Source organism: Hemicordylus capensis, chromosome 6, assembly GCF_027244095.1.
Source record: "Hemicordylus capensis ecotype Gifberg chromosome 6, rHemCap1.1.pri, whole genome shotgun sequence".
Classification (NCBI taxonomy): Eukaryota; Metazoa; Chordata; class Lepidosauria; order Squamata; family Cordylidae; genus Hemicordylus; species Hemicordylus capensis.
The window spans coordinates 56,348,440-56,373,227 of record NC_069662.1 but is presented as its reverse complement, the minus strand read 5'-3'; the positions used below and the strand labels follow the sequence as shown (position 1 = coordinate 56,373,227).

Here is a 24,788-nt window from a genome sequence, read left to right as displayed (position 1 = left end):
CCCCCCCATGGGTTGCTAACACATGGGGTACAGGGTTCTGTTGTTTCTGAGGTGTTCTGAGTGTAGATTCTTTGGTAGCAAGTGAAATTTTCAATACAAACCATGAATCCACTCTCATTTGCTACTTGTCTCATGGTAGCAAGCATGACTTGTCCCCTTAGCTAAGCAGGGTCAGCCCTGGTTGCATTTGAAGGGGAGACTAGAAGTGTGAGCACTGTAAGATATTCCCCTCAGGGAATGGAGCCGCTCTGGGAAGAGCGGAAGGTTTTCAAGTTCCCTCCCTGGCATCTCCAAGATAGGGCTGAGAGAGATTCCTGCCTGCAACCTTGGAGAAGCCACTGCCAGTCTATGAAGACAATACTGAGCTAGATAGACCAATGGTCTGATTCAGTATACAGGTGAAACTCGGAAAATTAGAATATCGTGCAAAAGTCCATTAATTTCAGTAATGCAAATTAAAAGGTGAAACTGATATATGAGACACACGCATTACATGCAAAGCGAGATAAGTCAAGCCTTAATTTGTTATAATTGTGATGATCATGACGTACAGCTCATGAAAACCCCAAATCCACAATCCCAGAAAATTAGAATATTACATGGAACCAAGAAGACAAGGATTGTAGAATAGAACAATATCGGACCTCTGAAAAGTATAAGCATGCATATGTATTCAGTACTTGGTTTGGGCCCCTTTTGCAGCAATTACTGCCTCAATGCGGCGTGGCATGGATGCTATCAGCCTGTGGCACTGATGAGGTATTATGGAAGACCAGGATGCTTCATTAGCGGCCTTCAGCTCTTCTGCATTGTTTGGTCTCATGTCTCTCATCCTTCTCTTGGCAATGCCCCATAGATTATGGGGTCAGGTCAGGCGAGTTTGCTGGCCAATCAAGCACAGTACACTGTATACCCAAAATTTTGACCCCACTCCTTTGCAGGTGGGGGTGGAGAATTAATGGCATCTCATGTTCCAACTGCCCCCCAACCCACAAGCAACTGGATACTCAGTTTATATTTTAGGAATTTTTAGACTCTTCATTATGAGGAAAGGTTATTAGACACCAAAGAGCCTAAACACTTGAAAACAATCCTAGAACACAAACAGAGTAGTACCCCACTGCCTTGCTGGTGGGAGTAGGGTGTAGTTGGCACATGGCAGTTGACAGTTGGCACTGTCAAAAAGACAGTCAAAATGAACAGAATAAATGAAAGTGTGTAATGAATCCTCATAGGGATTCATTGAGGGAAAGTTATTATACACCAAAGAATCCAAACACTTGAAAAATAGTGACCAAACATTTTGCTCCATAACTTCACTTCTACAAGGGCTAGAGCTTAGCTTTTTAAAAAAATTGAATGCTGGGAATCTCAGGGGATTATTAGGAGGGATCCGAATCTCAAATTGATTCAAATCGAACCAGGCGTGATTCGATTTGTACTCGAATCTAGCCAATGGACCACAGGGGTGATTTGTTTTGTCTCCGAATCACCCGAATCAGCTAGATTCAGGTACAAATTGATTTGTACCCGAATCAATTTGCACATCTCTAGTCAGGAAGAGCTCAGAGAGGCATGCAACAGCTTCTGGGGGATGGGTGTGTGCAGCCCAAGAGGCAGCAGAATGGTGGAGATGGAATTGCGATGATATCAGCTCCACAGCTGCAGACATGTATAGAAATGCTAGTGAAGGGGGTGGAGTTGGAGGAAAAGGCCCCTTGGGAGGCCAGGGATTCGGTGGCCAATCCACTTGCCTGGCCAGGGAAGAGGGAGCAAGCTGGAAGCGGGGAGGAGTGTCCTAAATGTAGGGCTTTAAATTTATTTAAGGCTGGGGCTGCTGAAGATGAGATGATCAGCAGGGATGGGGTTTGTTGGTCTAGTGGACTCCCAGAGAGGAGCTCGGGCTTGTGGCTCCTGCTGATAGGTGAAGGAGTGGAGTGAATATACATCCCTACTCCCCCAACTCTGAGGCAATGCCCGTGCCTATAATTTCGTGCGAGAGGGTGGAAAGTTTATTTAGATAATTCCTCCTCCCTAAATCCGGACAGACAGTATCTTTTATCATCAATACGTGTCGAGGTGGGCGGTGCCAGGCCGAGCAGACTCCTCCATAGTAATATCAGACATAAAAAGTAATTTATTACCCACCATCACCCTCCTGATCAAAATATTGGGTGTGATTTTGAGCTGGAGAAAGAAACTAAGAAGACATCCAAGGGGAAAAGTGCTGTAATAATGGGTGACTTGTGTTACTTGCACACTGGGTACATTCATGTTCATGTCATCATAAAGAGAGCAAATTTCTCAATACCCAAAATGATTGTGCCATAGAACAGTTGGTCAAGGAACCAACCAGAGGGGAGGTTATCCTAGGCTTAATCCTAAATGGTGCTCAAGACCTGAGCCCTATTCAAACAATACAATGCACTATGCATACAGCTGTCTGTACAGGTGTGTGTGTGTGTGTGTGTGTGTGTGTGGCTGTATATGCATTAATTTTAATGGGGGTTGGAGGGGGCTGGAGTACCTTCCTTATGGTACTCCATTGTACTTAGACGACAATGTTTTGGACTTTTTCATCTGGAAAAAAGTGACTAAGTAGGGATGTGATAGAGCCTTATAAAATTATTCATGGTGTGAAGAAAGTGGATAGAAAGCATTTTCCCCCATTCCGTACAACACTAGAATCAGGGTCAGCCAATGAGACTGACTGACAGAAGATTTAGGATGGACAAAAGCACATAATCCTCACACAGCGCATAATTGGTCTTTGGAATTCTCTTCCACAAGATATGATGATAGCCACTAGTTTAGATGGCATTAAAGGGGGATTATACGAGTAAATGAAGGACAAGTGCATTATAGATGTGTGGATGTCTATAGACTAGCTCCAGGTTCAAAGGCAGGATGCCTCTGAAGACCAGTTGCAAGGGAGCAACAGCCAGAGAGGGATATGCCTTCCCTCTCTGAGGTGATGAGACAATTGCATCAGCTGGCTATCATCTATATTAGGGATTGGCAGCCTTCAAGCTTGCAGAATCTACTGTTTTTGTCTTTAAAATCCCAAGGTTTAAATCCCAATTGGAGTCAGATGCAAAATAGAGGCTCAAGGGATGAATACACACATCAGTTAAAGAACAGGGTGCCTCTGAGCATATGCGCAGGTCAGGAATTTGTTCTCAGTACAACAACTAAGCTCATAGTCTTTTCTAGCACAAAAACTTAGCTCAGTAGCACAAAAAATGGACTCCTGATTTCCCTCTGAATTTTTTCTATTTCAGCAATTTAACTTTGGAAATTAGGTTCCTACTTTTAAATATCTGGGAGTAGTATTCCATTCTATGGAGATTTGGAAGTCTCCTATTAAGCATGTTCTACAAATGGCTCTAAAATATCCAATGGCCTTTAAGAGGTATTTTTTTAAGGAAAGGAGGAGAAATAATTCCAGCAGCTTTAAAGTTTGTTGAGGCTAAAACCCTGGCCCAAATTCTACATGGGGCACAAATGGGAATCTATATTAAACCAGGATGCCGTAGCGAAAGTTCAAACTAAATTCTTAAGGACTGTCCTCTCTACCCCTAGATGCATGTCTAAGAAAAAAGAACTTTGTTGCTGTTGCTGCTACTGTTAAATTATTGTGAATTAGAGACCTTTGCTGATATATTGCAGAGATCTATCAAGAGGAGAAGAAGGCCCCTCATCAGCCATATCCCCTTGAGTTTGTAGCTATTTTCTTTATCTAGAAGCCTCACCCCAAGTCACTCACTCCCAGCAGTGATGCTAAACAAGACACAGTTAGCAAGTTTTGGTGACAGTTGTAAATTCACCTCTCCACTCTCACCTGTGGGTGATAGATTTTAGCAGGGCCCAGAAAACTGGCTGGGGAAGGGGTAGACGCCCCCCAAGTCTTCTCCCTTTTGCTCCAGACTCTGGTTTGATGTGCTTAGTCTTCAATCCATGCACAAATACAGCCTCTAGAGCACAGCAGAGGGTGTTGGCATCCCCATCATCACTGGTTACTAGTGCATCAGAGGTTACATAATGCTTCTGCAGGGCCTTGATGGAGGCCACCAGCTGCTTCTTGATCATCTAGAGTAGCACAAAAGAGCACAGGCTGCATTAGCTTGAGTTAAGATTAACCATCCAACTCCAAGAATATTGCTATAATTCTGCAAAGACTGGCAGGCAACACTGTGTTGTTCTGGGCACTAGTTTGGGACCAGTTTGGGTCCAGTTTGGGTGTGCCAGGGGTGTAAATCTTTTTTGGAGGAAGGCAGACTTACTGCCGGTGAAGTGGTGCTGCTGCAGCCATGGGTGTGTGTGTCTCCAGCTGTTTCCGCTCCCCTGCCAGCCTCCCTATGGTCTCCTTCGGGCCCGTTTCAGGCCTCTCTAAGCACGCAGTGGCCATTTTGGAGGCCACCATGCATGTACACAGGCAGGAGCGTAACAATGATAGGGCAAGGGGAGACAGTTGTCTGGGGGCCCCACTGCCTGGAGGGGCACCCCAGGGGCACCTCATGTGACTCCCCATTGCCCCCTGCCCAGCCCCATAGCCTCTCAGCCACTTGCCCTCTTCGCCGTCTCTCCTGCTTGTTCTGCTGGCCCGCAATCGAAGCAGCAGGCAAGCTGCAAAGAGCTCCTTTCCTCCCGCCTCTCAGCTGATCGGCGGGGCTTCCACGGAGGCCTCCGTGTAGGCCGCAGTGAAGCCTGAACTCGAGTAGGGCCCAAGCAAGCCAGGAAGGAGGAGGCAGCCAGAGTGTTCTCTGCAGCAGAAGACCCCTTGCTGCCCTGCTTAACCCAGACCAGCATTTGCCAGGTAGAGTGTGAACTCCTTTTTGTGGTTACCTTTCCCGCCCCCATATATAGGGATCTGCTTGCCATAGGGCTTGGATATGGGGGGGGGGGAGGGACCGAGAAGTCTCTGAATATTTATTTTGAAACAGCTTGGAAAATTTGCTGACTTAAAAAAAACTATAATAATAATAACAACAGAACTTTGTACAGAGCTCTACAGATAATATAACATTTTTTACAAGCGAACAAAGGTCAATCTTCTTCCGTTGCACTTCCTCCCCCTTCAGTTGCGCTGCCTCCACCTTCGCTTCCGCCAGCTTCGCTTCCGCCAGCTTGGCTTCCTCTAGCCCATCACCATAGAAGAAAGATGAGGTTATGTATCCAGTGGCTCGGACTTTGTTTTCAATGGCACCATTTGGATGAAAAACAAAGTCCCAGATATAGTCATAGTTGCCCAAAGTTGCCACAGAACGCAGAACCAGTGCAGTAGCAGGCAGTCCCCCATAGTGGAGGGATTGAAGGTTGGAGTAATGCCGCCGAAAAGGGACCTCTACATTCTGCTCAAAAACACAGATTGAGTTCTTCTGCACCTCTGGTTTCAAGGTCTCCATTAAGTACAGGGCATCGAGAAAAGTAGCAGAGTATGGACAGTCGACCCCCCGGACCAGTGAATACATGAACCTTCCTATTCCAAAACTCCCATCCATGTATCGGGTTGACATCCCACCAGGGCTGTTGGATCCATAAACAGACATGGCATCCTGCACACTGAGTTCATAGACAATCCTTTGGCCCTTGAATGTGATATCATAGATTCATGGTCCCCTGTTCACATCGATCCTGAAGGCAAAACTCCAGGAGGAGGAGACAACCTGGTTGTTTCTCACACTGTAGCGTGGCCCACAAGGCTCATGGGACAAAGGGCCTGATTCCTGATGAGGGAACTTTGGCTCCATTGAGGAAAAAACCCCATCTGGTGAGGCTGTCTTGACTTTTGCCAGAGGCACACGCCCCCCTAGATACTCTCTTTCCAGCTTTGCCAAGCCATTATAATACTGACCATTATAGAATACCTTTGGTACACTCCACTGAGAGATATCCAGACTACTGTGGTCTACCAAGAGCTCCAGTCCCACCGGGTGCAGGAAGAAGCCCTTTGTATTCTGGAACAACGTAAACCAAGTGACTCGATCTCCAGACTGGAACCCCCGAGGGGCTGATGTGAGGCTTTGAAAGTCACTCCCATTATGCCCAAATGCCTCCTTTAGGAAATTGGGTGCCTCAGGAAGCTTCTTGTTCAGCAGGAATTTCCCAATTTCTTCATATTCATTGCCTATTACAGATCTACTATGGTAGGATAACTTTCTTCCATACTTCTGCATGGTCACATCCCGATGGTATGTTGGAGTTGGGAGTGGGCCCACGATGTACTCTGTGATATTTGGATCTGGCTGGTTTCCAAAGTACATCACGGCCAGTGCTTGTCGGGTGGGGTGTGGCCCACCATGATCAAGGAACTTCAGCACCTCTTCTTTGTGAGGAAGTTCCACATCCAAGTAGTAAATGCAGTTATCAGCAGGGTTGGCATGATAAGCATCTACCAAGGGCAATCCCAGGTGGTTCTGTAAGTACTTGACCACCACGTCCATCTCTTCTGCTGACAGGTCAGCAAATACCAGACTCTTGTTGCTGTGCCTTCCATTCAGGGAAGCCTGTGACTTGGCACTGCAGTGGGGAAGCGTCTCCTTCCGAGTCAGCAACACACACACTAAGGCAAAAATAGTAGCCAGAGCAAGCACCAGAAGAATGAGGAGGGCTTTCAGGTTCATTGTTGCAAGGTCCTGAGTGAAGTGTCCACAGCCGTTCTCACAACGAAGACCCCCAGTGGCAGTGAAGCTGCTAGAACTATAGCGGGATATGTTACTCCAGAAATGTGACGAGATTGGGTAGAGGCCAGAAAGGAAGAGGTCACGAGGAGAACTCCCTTCCCTATCAAGAACATCATAGAAGAAAAACATGTGGAGACTCCCTGTGACAGCTACCAGCTGTGATGTTAGTTTAGTCCAGATATTTTCAACCCATTTTTTCACAGACCTCTTGAAAAATGCTTGGGGTCTCAGTGGAGCACTTGATGAAGTTTGTTGTTGTTGTTCTGTAAATCAAAGCACATACAGTATCTCATATATAGCTAAAGAGAGAGAGAGAAATCAAATGCAAGACAAAATGACAAATATTTATATTCTCAACTGTTCTGTGGACTACATAGATGGAGCTCATGGACCAGTTTGAGAACCTCTAGCCTAGTCCATCCAGTGTTTGGACAGTGTCAGGATTTCCTACCCTCCTTCGTGAGACAGGGTTGTTTACCCAGACAAATGGCAGTGTGCTGAGAGAAGCAGGGGGCTCCAGATGCCAGGACAACCCCAGTAATTACCTTTCAGAAGTCAGGAATAGGGTGTGCAATTTGGATTTTCAGTGTTTTGATTCTGATCCAAATCGAAGCACCCCCAATCTGTTTTTGGGCCTGAATCTGACCCATCCGAATCACCCCAGATTCGATTCGGATCTGAATGAATCTGAATCAATTCAGATCAAAAACCTGGGCCCAGGGCCAAAAGAGTGTGGTGTGGTGGTAGTGCCTAATGAGTGGAGGCTACCACCCAAATTGCAGAGGAATTGGGCAAAGGGCTGATTTTTTGGTGAATTGTTGAGGTTTACGTGTCTTTAAGGTTTCCCCCCATGAGGTATAATGGAGGTGTATCGCTTCATGTCGGGGGGAAAGGGGTGTCCTAGATTGGTGTGGGGTTGGTCATAGTGGCCAAGGGGGGCAAGGAAGCTACCATGATTTTTTCAAAGGATTTGGGCAGAGGTCTGATTTTTGCTGATTTGTTGAAGTTTACGGATCTTTAAGGTTTTCCCCCATAAGGTGTAATGGAGGTTTCAGCAGCCCCTTGATTGCACTTGGGGGGTGCTGGGGTGGCCCAGAGTGAGTGGTGGTGTAGTGCACATAGGTTGCCAGCCCCCCCCCATGGGTTGCTAACACATGGGGTACAGGGTTCTGTTGTTTCTGAGGTGTTCTGAGTGTAGATTCTTTGGTAGCAAGTGAAATTTTCAATACAAACCATGAATCCACTCTCATTTGCTACTTGTCTCATGGTAGCAAGCATGACTTGTCCCCTTAGCTAAGCAGGGTCAGCCCTGGTTGCATTTGAAGGGGAGACTAGAAGTGTGAGCACTGTAAGATATTCCCCTCAGGGAATGGAGCCGCTCTGGGAAGAGCGGAAGGTTTTCAAGTTCCCTCCCTGGCATCTCCAAGATAGGGCTGAGAGAGATTCCTGCCTGCAACCTTGGAGAAGCCACTGCCAGTCTATGAAGACAATACTGAGCTAGATAGACCAATGGTCTGATTCAGTATACAGGTGAAACTCGGAAAATTAGAATATCGTGCAAAAGTCCATTAATTTCAGTAATGCAAATTAAAAGGTGAAACTGATATATGAGACACACGCATTACATGCAAAGCGAGATAAGTCAAGCCTTAATTTGTTATAATTGTGATGATCATGACGTACAGCTCATGAAAACCCCAAATCCACAATCCCAGAAAATTAGAATATTACATGGAACCAAGAAGACAAGGATTGTAGAATAGAACAATATCGGACCTCTGAAAAGTATAAGCATGCATATGTATTCAGTACTTGGTTTGGGCCCCTTTTGCAGCAATTACTGCCTCAATGCGGCGTGGCATGGATGCTATCAGCCTGTGGCACTGATGAGGTATTATGGAAGACCAGGATGCTTCATTAGCGGCCTTCAGCTCTTCTGCATTGTTTGGTCTCATGTCTCTCATCCTTCTCTTGGCAATGCCCCATAGATTATGGGGTCAGGTCAGGCGAGTTTGCTGGCCAATCAAGCACAGTACACTGTATACCCAAAATTTTGACCCCACTCCTTTGCAGGTGGGGGTGGAGAATTAATGGCATCTCATGTTCCAACTGCCCCCCAACCCACAAGCAACTGGATACTCAGTTTATATTTTAGGAATTTTTAGACTCTTCATTATGAGGAAAGGTTATTAGACACCAAAGAGCCTAAACACTTGAAAACAATCCTAGAACACAAACAGAGTAGTACCCCACTGCCTTGCTGGTGGGAGTAGGGTGTAGTTGGCACATGGCAGTTGACAGTTGGCACTGTCAAAAAGACAGTCAAAATGAACAGAATAAATGAAAGTGTGTAATGAATCCTCATAGGGATTCATTGAGGGAAAGTTATTATACACCAAAGAATCCAAACACTTGAAAAATAGTGACCAAACATTTTGCTCCATAACTTCACTTCTACAAGGGCTAGAGCTTAGCTTTTTAAAAAAATTGAATGCTGGGAATCTCAGGGGATTATTAGGAGGGATCCGAATCTCAAATTGATTCAAATCGAACCAGGCGTGATTCGATTTGTACTCGAATCTAGCCAATGGACCACAGGGGTGATTTGTTTTGTCTCCGAATCACCCGAATCAGCTAGATTCAGGTACAAATTGATTTGTACCCGAATCAATTTGCACATCTCTAGTCAGGAAGAGCTCAGAGAGGCATGCAACAGCTTCTGGGGGATGGGTGTGTGCAGCCCAAGAGGCAGCAGAATGGTGGAGATGGAATTGCGATGATATCAGCTCCACAGCTGCAGACATGTATAGAAATGCTAGTGAAGGGGGTGGAGTTGGAGGAAAAGGCCCCTTGGGAGGCCAGGGATTCGGTGGCCAATCCACTTGCCTGGCCAGGGAAGAGGGAGCAAGCTGGAAGCGGGGAGGAGTGTCCTAAATGTAGGGCTTTAAATTTATTTAAGGCTGGGGCTGCTGAAGATGAGATGATCAGCAGGGATGGGGTTTGTTGGTCTAGTGGACTCCCAGAGAGGAGCTCGGGCTTGTGGCTCCTGCTGATAGGTGAAGGAGTGGAGTGAATATACATCCCTACTCCCCCAACTCTGAGGCAATGCCCGTGCCTATAATTTCGTGCGAGAGGGTGGAAAGTTTATTTAGATAATTCCTCCTCCCTAAATCCGGACAGACAGTATCTTTTATCATCAATACGTGTCGAGGTGGGCGGTGCCAGGCCGAGCAGACTCCTCCATAGTAATATCAGACATAAAAAGTAATTTATTACCCACCATCACCCTCCTGATCAAAATATTGGGTGTGATTTTGAGCTGGAGAAAGAAACTAAGAAGACATCCAAGGGGAAAAGTGCTGTAATAATGGGTGACTTGTGTTACTTGCACACTGGGTACATTCATGTTCATGTCATCATAAAGAGAGCAAATTTCTCAATACCCAAAATGATTGTGCCATAGAACAGTTGGTCAAGGAACCAACCAGAGGGGAGGTTATCCTAGGCTTAATCCTAAATGGTGCTCAAGACCTGAGCCCTATTCAAACAATACAATGCACTATGCATACAGCTGTCTGTACAGGTGTGTGTGTGTGTGTGTGTGTGTGTGGCTGTATATGCATTAATTTTAATGGGGGTTGGAGGGGGCTGGAGTACCTTCCTTATGGTACTCCATTGTACTTAGACGACAATGTTTTGGACTTTTTCATCTGGAAAAAAGTGACTAAGTAGGGATGTGATAGAGCCTTATAAAATTATTCATGGTGTGAAGAAAGTGGATAGAAAGCATTTTCCCCCATTCCGTACAACACTAGAATCAGGGTCAGCCAATGAGACTGACTGACAGAAGATTTAGGATGGACAAAAGCACATAATCCTCACACAGCGCATAATTGGTCTTTGGAATTCTCTTCCACAAGATATGATGATAGCCACTAGTTTAGATGGCATTAAAGGGGGATTATACGAGTAAATGAAGGACAAGTGCATTATAGATGTGTGGATGTCTATAGACTAGCTCCAGGTTCAAAGGCAGGATGCCTCTGAAGACCAGTTGCAAGGGAGCAACAGCCAGAGAGGGATATGCCTTCCCTCTCTGAGGTGATGAGACAATTGCATCAGCTGGCTATCATCTATATTAGGGATTGGCAGCCTTCAAGCTTGCAGAATCTACTGTTTTTGTCTTTAAAATCCCAAGGTTTAAATCCCAATTGGAGTCAGATGCAAAATAGAGGCTCAAGGGATGAATACACACATCAGTTAAAGAACAGGGTGCCTCTGAGCATATGCGCAGGTCAGGAATTTGTTCTCAGTACAACAACTAAGCTCATAGTCTTTTCTAGCACAAAAACTTAGCTCAGTAGCACAAAAAATGGACTCCTGATTTCCCTCTGAATTTTTTCTATTTCAGCAATTTAACTTTGGAAATTAGGTTCCTACTTTTAAATATCTGGGAGTAGTATTCCATTCTATGGAGATTTGGAAGTCTCCTATTAAGCATGTTCTACAAATGGCTCTAAAATATCCAATGGCCTTTAAGAGGTATTTTTTTAAGGAAAGGAGGAGAAATAATTCCAGCAGCTTTAAAGTTTGTTGAGGCTAAAACCCTGGCCCAAATTCTACATGGGGCACAAATGGGAATCTATATTAAACCAGGATGCCGTAGCGAAAGTTCAAACTAAATTCTTAAGGACTGTCCTCTCTACCCCTAGATGCATGTCTAAGAAAAAAGAACTTTGTTGCTGTTGCTGCTACTGTTAAATTATTGTGAATTAGAGACCTTTGCTGATATATTGCAGAGATCTATCAAGAGGAGAAGAAGGCCCCTCATCAGCCATATCCCCTTGAGTTTGTAGCTATTTTCTTTATCTAGAAGCCTCACCCCAAGTCACTCACTCCCAGCAGTGATGCTAAACAAGACACAGTTAGCAAGTTTTGGTGACAGTTGTAAATTCACCTCTCCACTCTCACCTGTGGGTGATAGATTTTAGCAGGGCCCAGAAAACTGGCTGGGGAAGGGGTAGACGCCCCCCAAGTCTTCTCCCTTTTGCTCCAGACTCTGGTTTGATGTGCTTAGTCTTCAATCCATGCACAAATACAGCCTCTAGAGCACAGCAGAGGGTGTTGGCATCCCCATCATCACTGGTTACTAGTGCATCAGAGGTTACATAATGCTTCTGCAGGGCCTTGATGGAGGCCACCAGCTGCTTCTTGATCATCTAGAGTAGCACAAAAGAGCACAGGCTGCATTAGCTTGAGTTAAGATTAACCATCCAACTCCAAGAATATTGCTATAATTCTGCAAAGACTGGCAGGCAACACTGTGTTGTTCTGGGCACTAGTTTGGGACCAGTTTGGGTCCAGTTTGGGTGTGCCAGGGGTGTAAATCTTTTTTGGAGGAAGGCAGACTTACTGCCGGTGAAGTGGTGCTGCTGCAGCCATGGGTGTGTGTGTCTCCAGCTGTTTCCGCTCCCCTGCCAGCCTCCCTATGGTCTCCTTCGGGCCCGTTTCAGGCCTCTCTAAGCACGCAGTGGCCATTTTGGAGGCCACCATGCATGTACACAGGCAGGAGCGTAACAATGATAGGGCAAGGGGAGACAGTTGTCTGGGGGCCCCACTGCCTGGAGGGGCACCCCAGGGGCACCTCATGTGACTCCCCATTGCCCCCTGCCCAGCCCCATAGCCTCTCAGCCACTTGCCCTCTTCGCCGTCTCTCCTGCTTGTTCTGCTGGCCCGCAATCGAAGCAGCAGGCAAGCTGCAAAGAGCTCCTTTCCTCCCGCCTCTCAGCTGATCGGCGGGGCTTCCACGGAGGCCTCCGTGTAGGCCGCAGTGAAGCCTGAACTCGAGTAGGGCCCAAGCAAGCCAGGAAGGAGGAGGCAGCCAGAGTGTTCTCTGCAGCAGAAGACCCCTTGCTGCCCTGCTTAACCCAGACCAGCATTTGCCAGGTAGAGTGTGAACTCCTTTTTGTGGTTACCTTTCCCGCCCCCATATATAGGGATCTGCTTGCCATAGGGCTTGGATATGGGGGGGGGGGAGGGACCGAGAAGTCTCTGAATATTTATTTTGAAACAGCTTGGAAAATTTGCTGACTTAAAAAAAACTATAATAATAATAACAACAGAACTTTGTACAGAGCTCTACAGATAATATAACATTTTTTACAAGCGAACAAAGGTCAATCTTCTTCCATTGCACTTCCTCCCCCTTCAGTTGCGCTGCCTCCACCTTCGCTTCCGCCAGCTTCGCTTCCGCCAGCTTGGCTTCCTCTAGCCCATCACCATAGAAGAAAGATGAGGTTATGTATCCAGTGGCTCGGACTTTGTTTTCAATGGCACCATTTGGATGAAAAACAAAGTCCCAGATATAGTCATAGTTGCCCAAAGTTGCCACAGAACGCAGAACCAGTGCAGTAGCAGGCAGTCCCCCATAGTGGAGGGATTGAAGGTTGGAGTAATGCCGCCGAAAAGGGACCTCTACATTCTGCTCAAAAACACAGATTGAGTTCTTCTGCACCTCTGGTTTCAAGGTCTCCATTAAGTACAGGGCATCGAGAAAAGTAGCAGAGTATGGACAGTCGACCCCCCGGACCAGTGAATACATGAACCTTCCTATTCCAAAACTCCCATCCATGTATCGGGTTGACATCCCACCAGGGCTGTTGGATCCATAAACAGACATGGCATCCTGCACACTGAGTTCATAGACAATCCTTTGGCCCTTGAATGTGATATCATAGATTCATGGTCCCCTGTTCACATCGATCCTGAAGGCAAAACTCCAGGAGGAGGAGACAACCTGGTTGTTTCTCACACTGTAGCGTGGCCCACAAGGCTCATGGGACAAAGGGCCTGATTCCTGATGAGGGAACTTTGGCTCCATTGAGGAAAAAACCCCATCTGGTGAGGCTGTCTTGACTTTTGCCAGAGGCACACGCCCCCCTAGATACTCTCTTTCCAGCTTTGCCAAGCCATTATAATACTGACCATTATAGAATACCTTTGGTACACTCCACTGAGAGATATCCAGACTACTGTGGTCTACCAAGAGCTCCAGTCCCACCGGGTGCAGGAAGAAGCCCTTTGTATTCTGGAACAACGTAAACCAAGTGACTCGATCTCCAGACTGGAACCCCCGAGGGGCTGATGTGAGGCTTTGAAAGTCACTCCCATTATGCCCAAATGCCTCCTTTAGGAAATTGGGTGCCTCAGGAAGCTTCTTGTTCAGCAGGAATTTCCCAATTTCTTCATATTCATTGCCTATTACAGATCTACTATGGTAGGATAACTTTCTTCCATACTTCTGCATGGTCACATCCCGATGGTATGTTGGAGTTGGGAGTGGGCCCACGATGTACTCTGTGATATTTGGATCTGGCTGGTTTCCAAAGTACATCACGGCCAGTGCTTGTCGGGTGGGGTGTGGCCCACCATGATCAAGGAACTTCAGCACCTCTTCTTTGTGAGGAAGTTCCACATCCAAGTAGTAAATGCAGTTATCAGCAGGGTTGGCATGATAAGCATCTACCAAGGGCAATCCCAGGTGGTTCTGTAAGTACTTGACCACCACGTCCATCTCTTCTGCTGACAGGTCAGCAAATACCAGACTCTTGTTGCTGTGCCTTCCATTCAGGGAAGCCTGTGACTTGGCACTGCAGTGGGGAAGCGTCTCCTTCCGAGTCAGCAACACACACACTAAGGCAAAAATAGTAGCCAGAGCAAGCACCAGAAGAATGAGGAGGGCTTTCAGGTTCATTGTTGCAAGGTCCTGAGTGAAGTGTCCACAGCCGTTCTCACAACGAAGACCCCCAGTGGCAGTGAAGCTGCTAGAACTATAGCGGGATATGTTACTCCAGAAATGTGACGAGATTGGGTAGAGGCCAGAAAGGAAGAGGTCACGAGGAGAACTCCCTTCCCTATCAAGAACATCATAGAAGAAAAACATGTGGAGACTCCCTGTGACAGCTACCAGCTGTGATGTTAGTTTAGTCCAGATATTTTCAACCCATTTTTTCACAGACCTCTTGAAAAATGCTTGGGGTCTCAGTGGAGCACTTGATGAAGTTTGTTGTTGTTGTTCTGTAAATCAAAGCACATACAGTATCTCATATATAGCTAAAGAGAGAGAGAGAAATCAAATGCAAGACAAAATGACAAATATTTATATTCTCAACTGTTCTGTGGACTACATAGATGGAGCTCATGGACCAGTTTGAGAACCTCTAGCCTAGTCCATCCAGTGTTTGGACAGTGTCAGGATTTCCTACCCTCCTTCGTGAGACAGGGTTGTTTACCCAGACAAATGGCAGTGTGCTGAGAGAAGCAGGGGGCTCCAGATGCCAGGACAACCCCAGTAATTACCTTTCAGAAGTCAGGAATAGGGTGTGCAATTTGGATTTTCAGTGTTTTGATTCTGATCCAAATCGAAGCACCCCCAATCTGTTTTTGGGCCTGAATCTGACCCATCCGAATCACCCCAGATTCGATTCGGATCTGAATGAATCTGAATCAATTCAGATCAAAAACCTGGGCCCAGGGCCAAAAGAGTGTGGTGTGGTGGTAGTGCCTAATGAGTGGAGGCTACCACCCAAATTGCAGAGGAATTGGGCAAAGGGCTGATTTTTTGGTGAATTGTTGAGGTTTACGTGTCTTTAAGGTTTCCCCCCATGAGGTATAATGGAGGTGTATCGCTTCATGTCGGGGGGAAAGGGGTGTCCTAGATTGGTGTGGGGTTGGTCATAGTGGCCAAGGGGGGCAAGGAAGCTACCATGATTTTTTCAAAGGATTTGGGCAGAGGTCTGATTTTTGCTGATTTGTTGAAGTTTACGGATCTTTAAGGTTTTCCCCCATAAGGTGTAATGGAGGTTTCAGCAGCCCCTTGATTGCACTTGGGGGGTGCTGGGGTGGCCCAGAGTGAGTGGTGGTGTAGTGCACATAGGTTGCCAGCCCCCCCCCATGGGTTGCTAACACATGGGGTACAGGGTTCTGTTGTTTCTGAGGTGTTCTGAGTGTAGATTCTTTGGTAGCAAGTGAAATTTTCAATACAAACCATGAATCCACTCTCATTTGCTACTTGTCTCATGGTAGCAAGCATGACTTGTCCCCTTAGCTAAGCAGGGTCAGCCCTGGTTGCATTTGAAGGGGAGACTAGAAGTGTGAGCACTGTAAGATATTCCCCTCAGGGAATGGAGCCGCTCTGGGAAGAGCGGAAGGTTTTCAAGTTCCCTCCCTGGCATCTCCAAGATAGGGCTGAGAGAGATTCCTGCCTGCAACCTTGGAGAAGCCACTGCCAGTCTATGAAGACAATACTGAGCTAGATAGACCAATGGTCTGATTCAGTATACAGGTGAAACTCGGAAAATTAGAATATCGTGCAAAAGTCCATTAATTTCAGTAATGCAAATTAAAAGGTGAAACTGATATATGAGACACACGCATTACATGCAAAGCGAGATAAGTCAAGCCTTAATTTGTTATAATTGTGATGATCATGACGTACAGCTCATGAAAACCCCAAATCCACAATCCCAGAAAATTAGAATATTACATGGAACCAAGAAGACAAGGATTGTAGAATAGAACAATATCGGACCTCTGAAAAGTATAAGCATGCATATGTATTCAGTACTTGGTTTGGGCCCCTTTTGCAGCAATTACTGCCTCAATGCGGCGTGGCATGGATGCTATCAGCCTGTGGCACTGATGAGGTATTATGGAAGACCAGGATGCTTCATTAGCGGCCTTCAGCTCTTCTGCATTGTTTGGTCTCATGTCTCTCATCCTTCTCTTGGCAATGCCCCATAGATTATGGGGTCAGGTCAGGCGAGTTTGCTGGCCAATCAAGCACAGTACACTGTATACCCAAAATTTTGACCCCACTCCTTTGCAGGTGGGGGTGGAGAATTAATGGCATCTCATGTTCCAACTGCCCCCCAACCCACAAGCAACTGGATACTCAGTTTATATTTTAGGAATTTTTAGACTCTTCATTATGAGGAAAGGTTATTAGACACCAAAGAGCCTAAACACTTGAAAACAATCCTAGAACACAAACAGAGTAGTACCCCACTGCCTTGCTGGTGGGAGTAGGGTGTAGTTGGCACATGGCAGTTGACAGTTGGCACTGTCAAAAAGACAGTCAAAATGAACAGAATAAATGAAAGTGTGTAATGAATCCTCATAGGGATTCATTGAGGGAAAGTTATTATACACCAAAGAATCCAAACACTTGAAAAATAGTGACCAAACATTTTGCTCCATAACTTCACTTCTACAAGGGCTAGAGCTTAGCTTTTTAAAAAAATTGAATGCTGGGAATCTCAGGGGATTATTAGGAGGGATCCGAATCTCAAATTGATTCAAATCGAACCAGGCGTGATTCGATTTGTACTCGAATCTAGCCAATGGACCACAGGGGTGATTTGTTTTGTCTCCGAATCACCCGAATCAGCTAGATTCAGGTACAAATTGATTTGTACCCGAATCAATTTGCACATCTCTAGTCAGGAAGAGCTCAGAGAGGCATGCAACAGCTTCTGGGGGATGGGTGTGTGCAGCCCAAGAGGCAGCAGAATGGTGGAGATGGAATTGCGATGATATCAGCTCCACAGCTGCAGACATGTATAGAAATGCTAGTGAAGGGGGTGGAGTTGGAGGAAAAGGCCCCTTGGGAGGCCAGGGATTCGGTGGCCAATCCACTTGCCTGGCCAGGGAAGAGGGAGCAAGCTGGAAGCGGGGAGGAGTGTCCTAAATGTAGGGCTTTAAATTTATTTAAGGCTGGGGCTGCTGAAGATGAGATGATCAGCAGGGATGGGGTTTGTTGGTCTAGTGGACTCCCAGAGAGGAGCTCGGGCATGTGGCTCCTGCTGAAAGGTGAAGGAGTGGAGTGAATATACATCCCTACTCCCCCAACTCTGAGGCAATGCCCGTGCCTATAATTTCGTGCGAGAGGGTGGAAAGTTTATTTAGATAATTCCTCCTCCCTAAATCCGGACAGACAGTATCTTTTATCATCAATACGTGTCGAGGTGGGCGGTGCCAGGCCGAGCAGACTCCTCCATAGTAATATCAGACATAAAAAGTAATTTATTACCCACCATCACCCTCCTGATCAAAATATTGGGTGTGATTTTGAGCTGGAGAAAGAAACTAAGAAGACATCCAAGGGGAAAAGTGCTGTAATAATGGGTGACTTGTGTTACTTGCACACTGGGTACATTCATGTTCATGTCATCATAAAGAGAGCAAATTTCTCAATACCCAAAATGATTGTGCCATAGAACAGTTGGTCAAGGAACCAACCAGAGGGGAGGTTATCCTAGGCTTAATCCTAAATGGTGCTCAAGACCTGAGCCCTATTCAAACAATACAATGCACTATGCATACAGCTGTCTGTACAGAGGTGTGTGTTTGTGTGTGTGTGTGTGTGTGTGTGTGTGTGTGTGTGTGTGTGTGGCTGTATATGCATTAATTTTAATGGGGGTTGGAGGGGGCTGGAGTACCTTCCTTATGGTACTCCATTGTACTTAGACGACAATGTTTTGGACTTTTTCATCTGGAAAAAAGTGACTAAGTAGGGATGTGATAGAGCCTTATAAAATTATTCATGGTGTGAAGAAAGTGGATAGAAAGCATTTTCCCCCATTCCGTACAACACTAGAATCAGGGTCAGCCAATGAGACTGACTGACAGAAGATTTAGGATGGACAAAAGCACATAATCCTCACACAGCGCATAATTGGTCTTTGGAATTCTCTTCCACAAGATATGATGATAGCCACTAGTTTAGATGGCATTAAAGGGGGATTATACGAGTAAATGAAGGACAAGTGCATTATAGATGTGTGGATGTCTATAGACTAGCTCCAGGTTCAAAGGCAGGATGCCTCTGAAGACCAGTTGCAAGGGAGCAACAGCCAGAGAGGGATATGCCTTCCCTCTCTGAGGTGATGAGACAATTGCATCAGCTGGCTATCATCTATATTAGGGATTGGCAGCCTTCAAGCTTGCAGAATCTACTGTTTTTGTCTTTAAAATCCCAAGGTTTAAATCCCAATTGGAGTCAGATGCAAAATAGAGGCTCAAGGGATGAATACACACATCAGTTAAAGAACAGGGTGCCTCTGAGCATATGCGCAGGTCAGGAATTTGTTCTCAGTACAACAACTAAGCTCATAGTCTTTTCTAGCACAAAAACTTAGCTCAGTAGCACAAAAAATGGACTCCTGATTTCCCTCTGAATTTTTTCTATTTCAGCAATTTAACTTTGGAAATTAGGTTCCTACTTTTAAATATCTGGGAGTAGTATTCCATTCTATGGAGATTTGGAAGTCTCCTATTAAGCATGTTCTACAAATGGCTCTAAAATATCCAATGGCCTTTAAGAGGTATTTTTTTAAGGAAAGGAGGAGAAATAATTCCAGCAGCTTTAAAGTTTGTTGAGGCTAAAACCCTGGCCCAAATTCTACATGGGGCACAAATGGGAATCTATATTAAACCAGGATGCCGTAGCGAAAGTTCAAACTAAATTCTTAAGGACTGTCCTCTCTACCCCTAGATGCATGTCTAAGAAAAAAGAACTTTGTTGCTGTTGCTGCTACTGTTAAATTATTGTGAATTAGAGACCTTTGCTGATATATTGCAGAGATCTATCAAGAGGAGAAGAAGGCCCCTCATCAGCCATATCCCCTTGAGTTTGTAGCTATTTTCTTTATCTAGAAGCCTCACCCCAAGTCACTCACTCCCAGCAGTGATGCTAAACAAGACACAGTTAGCAAGTTTTGGTGACAGTTGTAAATTCACCTCTCCACTCTCACCTGTGGGTGATAGATTTTAGCAGGGCCCAGAAAACTGGCTGGGGAAGGGGTAGACGCCCCCCAAGTCTTCTCCCTTTTGCTCCAGACTCTGGTTTGATGTGCTTAGTCTTCAATCCATGCACAAATACAGCCTCTAGAGCACAGCAGAGGGTGTTGGCATCCCCATCATCACTGGTTACTAGTGCATCAGAGGTTACATAATGCTTCTGCAGGGCCTTGATGGAGGCCACCAGCTGCTTCTTGATCATCTAGAGTAGCACAAAAGAGCACAGGCTGCATTAGCTTGAGTTAAGATTAACCATCCAACTCCAAGAATATTGCTATAATTCTGCAAAGACTGGCAGGCAACACTGTGTTGTTCTGGGCACTAGTTTGGGACCAGTTTGGGTCCAGTTTGGGTGTGCCAGGGGTGTAAATCTTTTTTGGAGGAAGGCAGACTTACTGCCGGTGAAGTGGTGCTGCTGCAGCCATGGGTGTGTGTGTCTCCAGCTGTTTCCGCTCCCCTGCCAGCCTCCCTATGGTCTCCTTCGGGCCCGTTTCAGGCCTCTCTAAGCACGCAGTGGCCATTTTGGAGGCCACCATGCATGTACACAGGCAGGAGCGTAACAATGATAGGGCAAGGGGAGACAGTTGTCTGGGGGCCCCACTGCCTGGAGGGGCACCCCAGGGGCACCTCATGTGACTCCCCATTGCCCCCTGCCCAGCCCCATAGCCTCTCAGCCACTTGCCCTCTTCGCCGTCTCTCCTGCTTGTTCTGCTGGCCCGCAATCGAAGCAGCAGGCAAGCTGCAAAGAGCTCCTTTCCTCCCGCCTCTCAGCTGATCGGCGGGGCTTCCACGGAGGCCTCCGTGTAGGCCGCAGTGAAGCCTGAACTTGAGTAGGGCCCAAGCAAGCCAGGAAGGAGGAGGCAGCCAGAGTGTTCTCTGCAGCAGAAGACCCCTTGCTGCCCTGCTTAACCCAGACCAGCATTTGCCAGGTAGAGTGTGAACTCCTTTTTGTGGTTACCTTTCCCGCCCCCATATATAGGGATCTGCTTGCCATAGTGTGACATGGGCATAAGCCATGCCATTTTGTATGCAGAGCAAATGTGTATTGAAGCAAGTAGGTGCTTCTCTCTAGCATTAGGCTAGAGCTAAGAGTAGGAACCCCCTCCTTAGGAATGTGTATTGGGCCTCACTGAGATAAGCCGTTAGCCGTTAATTAAAATCCAACAGCAACTGAAAGAGGCCCTAGCAGCCCTAGTAGATAAGATAAGTGAGCATACCAAGGGAACTCAAGTCATTAGAAATTGAGCTTGTAGAAACTCTTGTAAACCATACGGAATGGAATTTTCCTGAACTTTTCTGGAAGTATGTAAATCTTTCTATATCGTGATTGGATGAATGTAGATGCTGAGGGGTGGAGAAAAATCTTTATAAACTCTTGTTAGTCTGTAAGAGGCACGCTCCCTGGATCTTGGCCGAGAGGCACCAGGGACGTCCTCAGCGCTGTGAAATAAATAAACCTTTTTGTTTCCTTCACCATCCCGGACTCAGTGTTGATTTCTCAGGTAACATTTCCTGGGGGCTCGTCCGGGATGGTCAAGCTGGTCGGTTGACCTGCCCAGTGCAGCCAAGTGATTTCTCGCCCGACCACCGGAGTCAACTTCTCTCGGCGCCACTTCCCTCTTTGGAAGGAGATGGATTTGGACCCGTGGGTAAGGGCGACGGTCACTGGTTGCCACACGGGCGCGGAAGGAAACACCTAAGAGGAGAATTAAGGTAAGGAACCTCGAGGAAGGGTGGTAGGACGTCGTCCAGCCTACCAGGGGCACTGGGAGTGGGGGACACCACTCGCGAACCAGGAACGCACCCACAGGGAAAGAAAAGAGTGTTAGAACAGCAATAGAAAGGAAGGGAGGGCTGAAAAAGGCCCCCCTTCAGGACGTAGGAAACCAAGATCAGGGGGCCGAGACACCACAGAGGGTGTCGGAACTGACTTGGGGAAGAAGGAGAAGGCGTATGGTTGTGAACAGAGTGTAAGTTTGGCGAATGCAGAAGGGGCGCCCACAAGGGGCAAACCTACCGTGAGTGTGGACCTTGTCTCTGACAAGGCGGGACGCCCTATTAGGTTCATAAACCCGGCGACGGGAGTGAACTGAAACAGGCGGCGCGAATCTGGTGTCGGTGTCTTCCTACAAACGTCTAGAGTGAGTGAGAGAGTGAAATCCAAAGACGTCTTTTGGTTCTCCTCAGCCCAAGAGGGGCAAAGGGGGAGAAAAAGTCCAAGCAGGGGCGGTTTAATCTTTCAGCTCGAGGAGGGGGAAAGAGAGAGAGAGGGGGGAAAAAAACAAAAAAAACCCACAGCCGAAGTAGGGCTGCCTGGGAAGGAGTGACTTAAGCCAAGAGCCCAAGGAGGGGCGGCTTTGAGTCAGAAATAAACAGTCTAAGCCCGACCAACTCAAAGGGGGGGGCTATGGGTAGCAGAAATAGCAAGTACACAAAATCTGAACGGATTTCATGTACACCTTTGGAGTGTGTGTGTTGAAAAATTGGGTGATTATCATGGGAGCAAAGAGTGCTCTTAGAAAACATGTTTTGAAATGCCTTTGTATGAAAGTTTGGCCACTATGAACTCGAGTTAGAGGCCTCCTGACTCCGAAAATAACATCCTTTTGCACTTGCCTCTGTTTTATAAGTGTTAAAGAAGGAAGAATGATTTGTCTTTTGCAAAAATCATTTCTCTCTCTGTGTTCTGTTTCCAAGTTGCTTCCAGGCTTTGCCCTTGTGTTACAAAAAAAAATCTTGCTGCTACTGTCCTGTTGTCACGAAGCCAAAAGATAACTGTCCTAGCTGCAAAAGTTTCTCTGAACAAAAGGCTGCTTTTGTTCTTTTTCTTTTTCCATCTCTCTTCAACTATTTGAGTTGGAAAAGAGGAAAGAAAATGGAGTGTTGAAGGAATGCATATGGGAATTGCAGACAAAAGAAGAAGGAAAAAACTAGAAGGAAATACGTAAAAGGGTTTTTTGTTGGAGGTTGTTAACAACAACAAAAAGAAAAATGCTTGAAAAGCACCAGTAAGTTATAAGATTGTGATGTGGAAAGGTAATATAGAATTACAGGTTGTTTTCATGGATAACTGTGATAAGGTTGTTCTGTTTAAACTACTTTCTTAACTGAGTTTATGGCTGACATATTTAAAATGCTATAAAATTCTTTGGGATTCATATGAAGTTTTCTTTGTTTAGTCCTTTGTTCTGTGAAATACACAAGACGAGCCTCTGTGTGTGTGCGCATGTTTCTGAGAGGGAGCCCAAAGCTCTGGTTCTGTATAGGAATTCAACCCACATCAATTTTATAGCTCATCTCTGTGAAGATGAGGTTTCTGTTGTATTTATTCTGTTTATTCTGTTGTATTTGTGAATGTATTTATACCAGTGACATGTTTTGTTTTGTTTTTCCTTTCTGTAAACTGTTCCAGACCAAACTTGCTCTGACACTGAATTCCAAAATTCACAATTATTATATTAATTGAACATAAAATTGGTCATGGCCTGAGCAACACAGGGAACTTTCAGCGGTCGGCTGGCCAACTGAGGGCTGAATCTTCCCACCTCTGCAGAAGTGCTGCTTATGGCTAAATGCATTAGGCATGAGAGCAAGCTCTAATTCATTCATTCTTATATCAAGTTAATTGTGATATTTCTGCCACTACTGAGTATCATAAGCCTTTATATGTTATGTTTACTGAATTCCTTGACAATGATCTATCTTATCTTACCTATTTCTGTGAACTCAAGAGGTTCTCCGAAAAGCAGTTTGTGTTCCAGCCAGATTAATTGTGGGTGAGAAGGAAAAATGGATTTTAAGATAAATGAGTCTAATTGTATTACTGTCATGTTTGCAAAATCTATGCAATATTTCTGCTAGTTGAATTTGATGTAAACTGAAAGCTACTAATCAAATGGTCTAAGGTTCAAAAAAAATTTTTTTTAATTTGACTCATCCACCAGCCCTGCTTTGCCTTCACAGCAGCTGAATCTTAAAATCCCAGACATGAGATTTAATGAAAGGAATTTTGTTTTGCCAATCCTGCAAGTGGCAAGGAGTTCCAAAGCATCGGTTTGCAATTCACCTTGGAAATTTCCCAGCTAAAAGGGATTAGTCTGGGGCAGCAGATGGCTGACTCCCTCACACATGACCGAATATCATGTGACTTTGGTGAGGATCCTGGGGTTTCCATGGCTACTACTTTGTTCTTAATCCAGCTAACTTACTTCCTTTTGAGTCTACAGAAGACCAAGAACATGATTGCTTGCAAGCTGTGGACTGCATCTATGTCAAGCCATCCTGATCTTAAAGATGAACTGTACACAGATGGAGGCAGCTTCATGTAAGATGGACAACGTAAGCTGGCTATGGAGAAGTGACTGACAATGCTCTTTCTCCAGGTATCTCAGTCAGCACAGCTTGCAGAGCTCATCACCTTCAAGGTAATTTTTACACAACTCATGGGGCCACTTGGAAAGAAAGAAGATTTTAACAGTGGGAAACAAGGAAGTAAAATATGGGACACAGATATCAGAACTCTAGACTGCTGTTACACTACTAGAAGAGGTTGCAGTCATCCATAGCAGAGGTCACCAGAGGAAAATGACCCAGTGACAAAGGGTAATTGGATGGCAGATGCTGCAGTTAAAACTGCTGCTCCTTCTATTCCTGTTTCCAAGCATCTTTGATTCCTGTGCTAACTATCTTGGCACAACCCCCCCACATATTCAAAAAAAAAAAAAGGACATCGACTTTGCACCACAGCAGGGGGGCGCACTTAGAAGAGGATGGCTGGTAAAGAACAGCAGATGGATGTGGAATTATTGCAGAACCAATCCTTTGGTTTTTTTCCCCTAGTCAATACAAAGACACTTTTGTGCCTCTTGGATGTACCCTTTTGCAGAACATGTGGCAACAGCCTGTGTAATTTGTGTAGTAAACAATCCTACTTTACCAAGGTATAGTATCTCACTGGACATGCCAAGTCAGGTAATGCCCAAGCTGTGGGTAAACAGAGGGCAGGGATTGACTGTGGGCTATCTTTTTCCTTGTCTCGAGAGGTTGTTTTCACTTTACAGAAATGTCAAACCCAAACTTGAATCCATCAGTGACTGGTTAATTATGAGGCTAAAGATGGAGAACTGGGACACCACAACTATCTACACGTTACTGACGATGAAGTCAGTTATACTGGATGGAGATTGATTGCCCTGACGAAGGACTGTAAGTATGATTGTCAGCCAACGTAGTGCAGTGGTTAGAGTG

At 45.8% G+C, this 24,788-nt stretch overlaps 1 pseudogene; it reads right to left on the bottom strand.

The window, feature by feature from the left end:
• LOC128330010 (membrane primary amine oxidase-like) overlaps window positions 1-20,463 on the bottom strand; it is a 34,601-nt pseudogene extending 14,138 nt beyond the window's left edge.
• Window positions 20,464-24,788: the final 4,325 nt, after the last annotated feature.